General features: G+C 29.6%; 1 long non-coding RNA gene across 1 annotated transcript; it reads left to right on the forward strand.

The window, feature by feature from the left end:
* Positions 1 to 1,863: 1,863 nt before the first annotated feature.
* LOC148762143 (uncharacterized) lies at positions 1,864 to 3,722 on the forward strand. The gene is made up of 3 exons (XR_016026939.1): positions 1,864 to 2,001; positions 2,647 to 2,731; positions 3,599 to 3,722. It is a non-coding gene; the product is annotated as an uncharacterized LOC148762143 (long non-coding RNA).
* The last annotated feature ends 4,669 nt before the right edge of the window (positions 3,723 to 8,391 follow it).

Consider the following 8,391-nt stretch of genomic DNA (forward strand, 5'->3'; position numbering starts at 1 on the left):
TAAAGTTTATATATTGTGTTAATTTATAAGAAATATAATTACTATTTTATATATGAAAATATTTTTCATGTATGCGTGTGTGTGTGTATATATATATATGTACTTTAAATATAAATATATTTACTTTTTATTTTGTATTAACATTGCAAAAATTATAACTCATAAAATTATTAATTATAGTATATATACCTTTATTTATATAAACTTATAACATATAAATTTAAAGAGAAGTTATGAGATTAGAAAAGTTAATTGGGTAATTGGGTACCCATGAAGAAGATTTTAATAATTCTTTTATTTAATCGGGTATTTAAATGGATTAGGGTAATTATAGGGTAGTAGGAATGTATTAGAGTTAGGGTTAGGGTAGTAATTTTCAAATTATTCGAGTAGTTAATAGGGTTAAGATAGTTAATTTTTAATAGGGTTAGGGTTCGGGTATCTCCAAATTTTAAGGTACCCTACCCGTTGACATCCCTAAAAATGAGAAGCTCAACAATAATAAAGCAACCGATTGAAGGGTAAAAAAAAAAAAATACCCTTAACAGACAATCAGGAATGTAAAAGGTCTAACATCAATACGATATTGTTTTGAAGAGCAAAAGTCAAAAAAAATATATAAGAAGGGGCTCTAATTGAATGACACTTGTCATTCAATTAGAGACTCAATTGAGAACTTCTTTTTATTTTTTTGACCTTTCGTTTTCTATTGAATTAATTTTTTTTACACCTTATGTCAAAAATAAGTTGTATTTGACATTTGAAGTGAAATACCCCATACTTTGATATGGTGATAAATAAAGTTGATCGAATGCAAATTGAGGTCAATTAAAATATTTAAAAGTGATAAAAGACGAAAGGAGTAGTTTAGGATAAAATATTTTGCAAGTGAGAAAATAATAATAAAATAATAATAATTGTATCGGAGGAGAATTTGTGAGATAAAAGGCGATTCGGAAGTCAAGTGAGGCATAATAAGTTATTTCATGTATCAAGGAGACAAGATAAATTTTTTTTTTTAAATATTAATATTTAGCCGGATGTCGAAATCAGTCATGAAGAAGGATCATATGGTTGATCCAAGTGGGGGAGAAGATGACAAGCCCGACTCTATAAAAATATTTGTCATGACATACATGTGATGGATAGCATGTTTGCATGCTAAAAGAGTCCCGAAAAAAAAAATTTACAAAAGTCGGTATTATATCTAAAGGTACAACAAAGTTGAGTTAAACCTCGAACTAAATCAAATAGAGAATTTACGATGAAATTAAGAATTTTAAAGTCCCAGAATGGTTTAATATGGTGATTCGGAGTTCAAGGATGAATTTGGAGTCAAACCAAAATTTTCGTTATCTAGGGGTAAAATGGTCATTTGCCACCTGGGGACAAAATGAAAATTTTTAGAAAAGATTTTTGGCCCCATTTGACTTATTGGAGTAAGATTTGAAGTTTAGAAGTGAAAAATTTTAATTTCAATATAATTTGGAGTAAAAGGGTAAAATGGTAATTTTGCCATCTAGAATCGAAAATTTAATTTTTGAAAGGATTTTGATCAAATTTAATTATTTGGAGTGTGAAATGAGTATGAGGAGTGCAAATTATGCATTATGGCAAATTTTCAATTTTTGGGGCAAAAATGTAATTTTTGAAAAGTTCGGGGGCAAAAGTGTAATTTTGAAAAATTTGCTCCACCAAAACTTTGAAAAAATCTGAAAATTTCACTTAAGACTTGGATAAGTCAAAGGGAATGCATGGTGGAAAAAGTAGGACAAGTGGATGGCTAGAAAAAAAAATGAATTAATAAAATATTTAAAATATGAATAAAATAATATTATTTCATTAAACAATAAAAAGGCATAAAAAAAAAATCAGCCCACCCATTCTTCTTCTTCAACATTCGGCCAAGCAAGAAACAAGAGAGAGAAAGGAGAAAATAAAACCCTAGCCAAGAAATTTAAAGGGAAAATAGGTGGAAATTCAAAAATCAAGTGAAAAAAGGTAACATTTCTTAAATTTGTCTTGTGCTTTACCTTTCCCATGTATTTCCCATCATTTTCCATGCTTGAATCATGTGATTTGAAGATGATTTCAATTCTGGTCATATGGGTTTAGAGAGAGAAAGTTGTTAGATAAATTTGATTTTGAGCTATGTTAGTGTTTAGTGTTAGTGTAGCATGTTTATGAGTAAAACAACAAGAAAAATATTTATCTTCTCCATGAATTTCCCTAGGCCGAATCTAGCCAATGGTATGTGAGGATGAGGTTGACTTTATTTTAAGAGAATTGGGTGGAAAAATGATGAATTATGAGGTTGGAAATTAAATGGGAATTTTCGGTGCAATAAATTGAAATTTTTACCCACTAGGGGTAAAAGCGTAATTTATAGTCCGAACTGATAAATTGGACCAAATTCACAGTCATTGAGGTATTGTGGATATAATTGGATAATTGAAATTGAAATGGATGGAATTGGAGTCGAATTGGAGATTTTAAGACTTTACACCGTGTATAGGCGAGTTAGGTCGGACACCGCAATTAAGCGATTGTTTAAACATTTCAAATCCTATCTAGTGCATATGCATGGATAAGAGCCTGAAATAATTTATGATAAATTGACACAATTTATTGAATTTTGTGTCATAGATTATGGATAGGTGGTGAGTCAATTGTTTCGGGTCAGAGACTGCACCCAAGGGCGGAAGATAGGAGTATTTCTACTCCTAATATTGTGAGTAAACTTATTATCGTCTTAATTATCTAGAGTAGTTTTATACAACTGTGTGATTTTATGAAAAATGGGTTTAAATGGTAAATTGCTATGTTTTAAGAGAAATTGTAATTTTATAAAATGATTTTATAAATTTTCTAGAAAATCGAATATTGGTTTTGAAAATAGAGTAATTGGAGACTGCTAGTTTGTGTTGCAAATTTATGGTTTTGAATTGAATGGCTTATGAAAATAAATGAGCATGAATGACTAAATTGATTTCGGTGTTAGAATTATTTATACTGTGTATTCAGCCTTGAGAGGCTAGGTTGCGATAAATTGTCATGTCATGCTAGAATGAATTTTATTGATTGGTGGATTATATATTAATTATTTACTGCAGAGGGGGTTCCGTGGACCAGCCTATTAGAGGGGCACGGTAAACTCCATTATATTATTACCTCGAACGGAGAGGTGCGTAGGGTATCTCCTGGGGTATAGCTTAGGGTTCACTTCACGCCAAACCACCACGTGAAGGGGAACTCAGCCAACGCCAAGGAACGACTGTATTTTCTCAAACTAAAAATATATTTTAAGTGTATACAAAATTTTAACAGCCTTGGCGGACTCGGTTGGATGCCCTGCGCAAGGTATCACCGAGTATGAGTTTTGGCACGAGCCAAAGTTTTAAGAAATTCATAAGCCAAGTTGATTACTCAATTTATATGGATTGATTTTATTTGGTTGAAATGAACTGAAAGGTAATGAAATTACAGTATGATGACTTATTTTAATTGTCTCCATTTACTCGGCTTTAGATGCTTTAGATGGTATCGTTTACTCACTGGGATTATAAAATCTCACCCCTTCTTCCTATACATTTTTCAGGCTCATGACAGTTTGTAGATAATCGAGTAAGACGAGAACTAAGCTCGGAACTGCATTATAGAAAGTAAGAGTTCACAGTCTTACATCCTCTTGGTCAATTGGAGCCCACGTGTCATTGCAGATCAAAACTTATATTTTGGTTATCTGTATTTCTATTCATACAATTTTTACTTTACTTTCATGTGCGAAAAATTATTTACGAATATTTCTATAAAAATTTATTTTATGAGAAAATAGAATATTTTATTTATTATTTTTGAATAGTACTAGTTGTCAACAATTTGCTTTCAAATGAACGTTTTAGATACTTAATTGTTTTTAAATCATTAAATATATATTTTCTGCTTACCTACTACATTTTTAGCAAGTTTTGAGATTTTTGACGAAAAATTACGAAAATACCCCTGTGAGCCAGAAAATAATATTTTATTGTTCTTATTTAAAAATGCCTTGTGATTTTTTTGAAATGCGAGATTTAATAACTGTTGCTCACTGGGGAGATGCGAAAGTTGATGCTAAGCCTTGCGAGGTTTCAATCGACATTCGGGGTGAAGAATGTCTGTCGAGGCCTCGCGGCGGTTGTCACGGGCCCGATGGGGAGTTCCAAGTCGTGACATGAAGAGTTTTTTTTTACTTTTATTTATTTTAATAAAAAAACTTAAAAACAATAATTTCTAACTTTTAATGCTTAGAAGATAGATTCATTTAATATTTATCAGTTACAATTTAATATTATTTTTTATCTATAATCTCTTATTCAGTTTATTAGAGATCAAGAGTTAGTTTGGTTTTTTCAGTTTATTCTCAACTGTTTTTAGTTTATTAGTTAATGCTATTTTATTTTCTCTTTTATAGTTGTTGCATGTTGAGTAGTGAGTTTGTATTGGCCACATGTTGTGGTCAAGTAGGTGGTTATGTAAGACATGCATACTATATTATTATTTTATTTTACATACGGCTTTGTTTTAATGCTTTTTCTCTCTCCTATATATGTATTTATGAGTAGTAAGTGGTATTGTTAAATGAATAGACTATGGAGAGACTTTGAGTTTAATTATATTTTATCTTTATCTAATTTTCCAATTTCATCCTTTTCTCTCATTTTATTTTCTTTAGTTTTTCAATTTCATCTTTTATCACTTTAGCATATAATAACCTACAAACATAATAAAATCATTGAGATTTCCATCACCCTCTCATCCCCTTACTCTAAAACAAATTTTATTTGATCATTCAAAAAACTGGTTTCTTTGCTTTACTTATCATCAGCGGCATTCCAAGGTATCTATCTTGTTGTAACACCTTTTGGATCCCCAACACATTTTTCAGATTTGCTGCATTAGCATTAGTAGTTTTGGAGCTAAAGAAAACAAAAATTTTCAATATTAATTTTCTACCATAAAACCTTTTCGTAGTCTTGCAAAATACCCAGAACATGATGGCATTGCTCTTTATTAGTCCTCAAAAACAGAATACTACCATCTGCAAAGAAAAGACCGAAGCTTTGGCACTCCCTCTACAAACTGAAACACCTTGAACCAGTCCAGCAATCTCAGATTTATGTATCAATGCTCCAAAAACTTCTGTGCATAGAAGAAACAAATATGGGGAAAGCAGATTTCCTTGACACAATCCTCTCTTTGGGAGAAGAATACCATCAGATTTCCCATTTACGAGCACAGAATAGCTTACTGTGCTAATACATGTTCTCACCCAAGAAATCCATTTTGGTGGAAATCCCGAGTTCTGCGTAACACACTCCATAAAACCCACTACACAGGATACGGCTGGCTCGTATCTGTTTAATAGCCATGATCCATTTGTGCTTTGAAAAATGCATTACTAAAATAGACACTTGGAGTTGGGCTGGAAGAAGCTCAGGCTTCCTGAAGTAGGCCAGGCTTACAGGCCTGCACTCATGGACAGATCCTTATAGTCGTTAGGGAAGAGCAAGCTTCGATTGGTTTGGTTTTCGGTTTGATTTTTTATAAAACTGATTAAAAAATTAAACTTTTTCAACCGATCGAACCGTATTGTGTCAAAGGTCGATTTCGGTTGATTTTAAAGGGTTTTGGTTCGGTCGGTTTTGGATCGGTTTTTGTAGTGAGTTGACTTAGACAATTTGAAGTTGACTTAGGCTGAGTTGGGCTTTTTTGTTCAAAATGGTCTTTTTTTTTGTTTGACATGGGCCTTTTTTATATAATTTTTTACAATTAGTTATTTTAGGTCCATTTATGTCTATGTAATCTTGTTGACCTATTTATTTATTTTTCAAATGATTAATAATATTAATCTTCATACAATAAATAAATATTAATCTTTATATAATAAATAAACATTAGTTTCAAAAGTTTTATAATTAAATATGATCATAAAGAAATTAACATTAATCTTCATACAATAAATAAACAAAGAAGAGTTCCACTACTTAAAGCTTCACAACATAAATTACTAAATTGCAAAAGATGGATCTCCAAGGCTCCAACTTCAATTTTTAATAATTTTGCAGAACATGCTCCTAAAAAGTTGAAAGCAAATATATAACTAGTGTAAATTTTTGTGGTAAAATAACTCAAATGAATTATAAATATAATATAAATATTGCATAATACCTAATGATAATATTACTTGAAAGTGTTAGTCCAATTCAGACTCAGACTTAGCTATTGTCTCCAATGCAATATTAGTCAACTCTAAAAAATAAAATAACAAATATGGTAAATTGATTTTTGACAAATCAAAAGAATAATTATATCAAATTTTTTGTCAATATTTAAAAGAAATGATCCTCTTCACTATTTTAAAAATGACGAATATTTCTATTATTCTAATAAATTAAGAATCTTAAAATCCATAAATGCATTCCAAATAAAAGATTGAGTAAATTTAAATAAGTTTTCAAATTCTATTTTTTGACGACTTTCAAGATTAAGATTATCAATTGCAAGTTTGATAGTGACCATCTTTAATTTTTTTTTATACACAAAAAAAGCATTTAATATAGTAGGATTATCATGCCTCACCCAAATATGGCATCCATCTCAATGAGATGAAAGCAGTTTCTTGGTATGGACAAATTGGATTCTCTTGGGATTTCAGCTTGATAACACTTGCCTTGTCAAAAAGCCTATATAATCAGCAACTTACTTCACTTGTTCTAATTAGTTATTATACAAAAGCTAAGCCTTTCGCAACTTGTTTTTATATATATATTTGTTTACAAATTCCTTATAATTAATATAGTAGTTACTAAAATTCTTTAATTGCTCTAAATATGATTTTAAACTTTCCTTTATTTTTTATAAATTAATTATAATTATTAATTTAATATTCATTAATTTATTTAATTGGTATAGGATTTTAACGGACAGTCTAAGATATTTAGGTACGAGTTCGAATAACACTTCAAAAAATTAATTGAGTATTTATAAAATTTTCTTACCTTTCCAAATAATAAAGTTCAAGTTAGAATACTTAAAAAATAATGAATACCCTATTTGTTGATATCTCTATTCTTTAACTCTTGAAACCAACTCAACTAGGCATGTACCTAAAGAGAAAATAAAGGACATTTTGCTTTAATATAAATTTATATATGAATTATAAAAGGAGGCTTGAAAAATGTGATCTCAAGGCCGGCAGCTCAAAAGCCAGAAAGTGACGTGGCCAATAGTAATTAATTATGAATAAATAGATTTTAGCTACTAATTCTTGCAAGTAATAAATGTTGAAGTAGTAACAAAGCACCAATAATTATGGGTTTTGAGAGAAAAGTGATATGATGTTTGATATCTCTTATCCTTTTAATTTTCATATGGTAATGCTGTCAATGTCTTTGAATTTAAACAATGTTTGAGTACTCATTGATTGCTAATTGGAACATCACCTTGCATTGGTTTGTTAGTTTGGACAAATTTAAGAGCCTTATCTTAGGATTTTTTTGTTTGTTTGCTTTCAATTAATCAATAAAATTGTGATGATAAATCTAACAATTAATGGTTGCAACTGTTTGTATTTTTTTTTCTTTTGAAAAAAAAAATCCCATTTACTAACAATGGGTCTATTTAGCTAAAATAGTTAGTAATTGAAAGAAACTATATCTTTCAAATTTTAATCTGATAAAATTGGACAGATGTAATGAGAAAGAGTTTGATGTTATCACTAGATTTCACTCAAACTTAGAGGAAACTTTTTTAAGATGGTGATAAGACTTACAATGCTATATATGTAGATATCCATATATGAAAGTCAAAATTTAAGATAGTGATAAGAATTAATTTGTTACTAATCTGATTAATAAATGTTCATTTTAAACTCGATTCTTGAAATAAAAAAATACATACATCTATATTCATACATGCATCTAAACATTTGACTCATCGATTATTGCATGATCTCCAAGAGTAGAGTTCGAATCTCCTTTCTTCAAATTCAAAAAATAAAAAAATACATCTATATTCATACACAACAAAGCTTGACTAACAATTATTGAAATCTAATGATAAATAATATGTCGTGATAAATAAATATTCATGCACAATAAATTTTATTTACTCTAAGAGAACTCAAATTTTAAGATGTGTCATTAAATAAATGAAAAGGTAGTGGGTAATATATGGCATCTTGTTCAACTGAAGGATGGATTATGACTTCTGCCACTGTAAATTCAAAGTGTGGTCTGCCATAATTCCATGTTGTTTCTAATACCAAGTCTTTTTCCATCAATCTTTACATTAATTATCCCAAATGAAATTGAATGTTGGATTCAACATTTCTCTACGTTTTGTTTTTCT

This window comes from Theobroma cacao, chromosome 6, assembly GCF_053813885.1.
Source record: "Theobroma cacao isolate CCN51 chromosome 6, ASM5381388v1, whole genome shotgun sequence".
In the NCBI taxonomy this organism is placed as follows: Eukaryota; Viridiplantae; Streptophyta; class Magnoliopsida; order Malvales; family Malvaceae; genus Theobroma; species Theobroma cacao.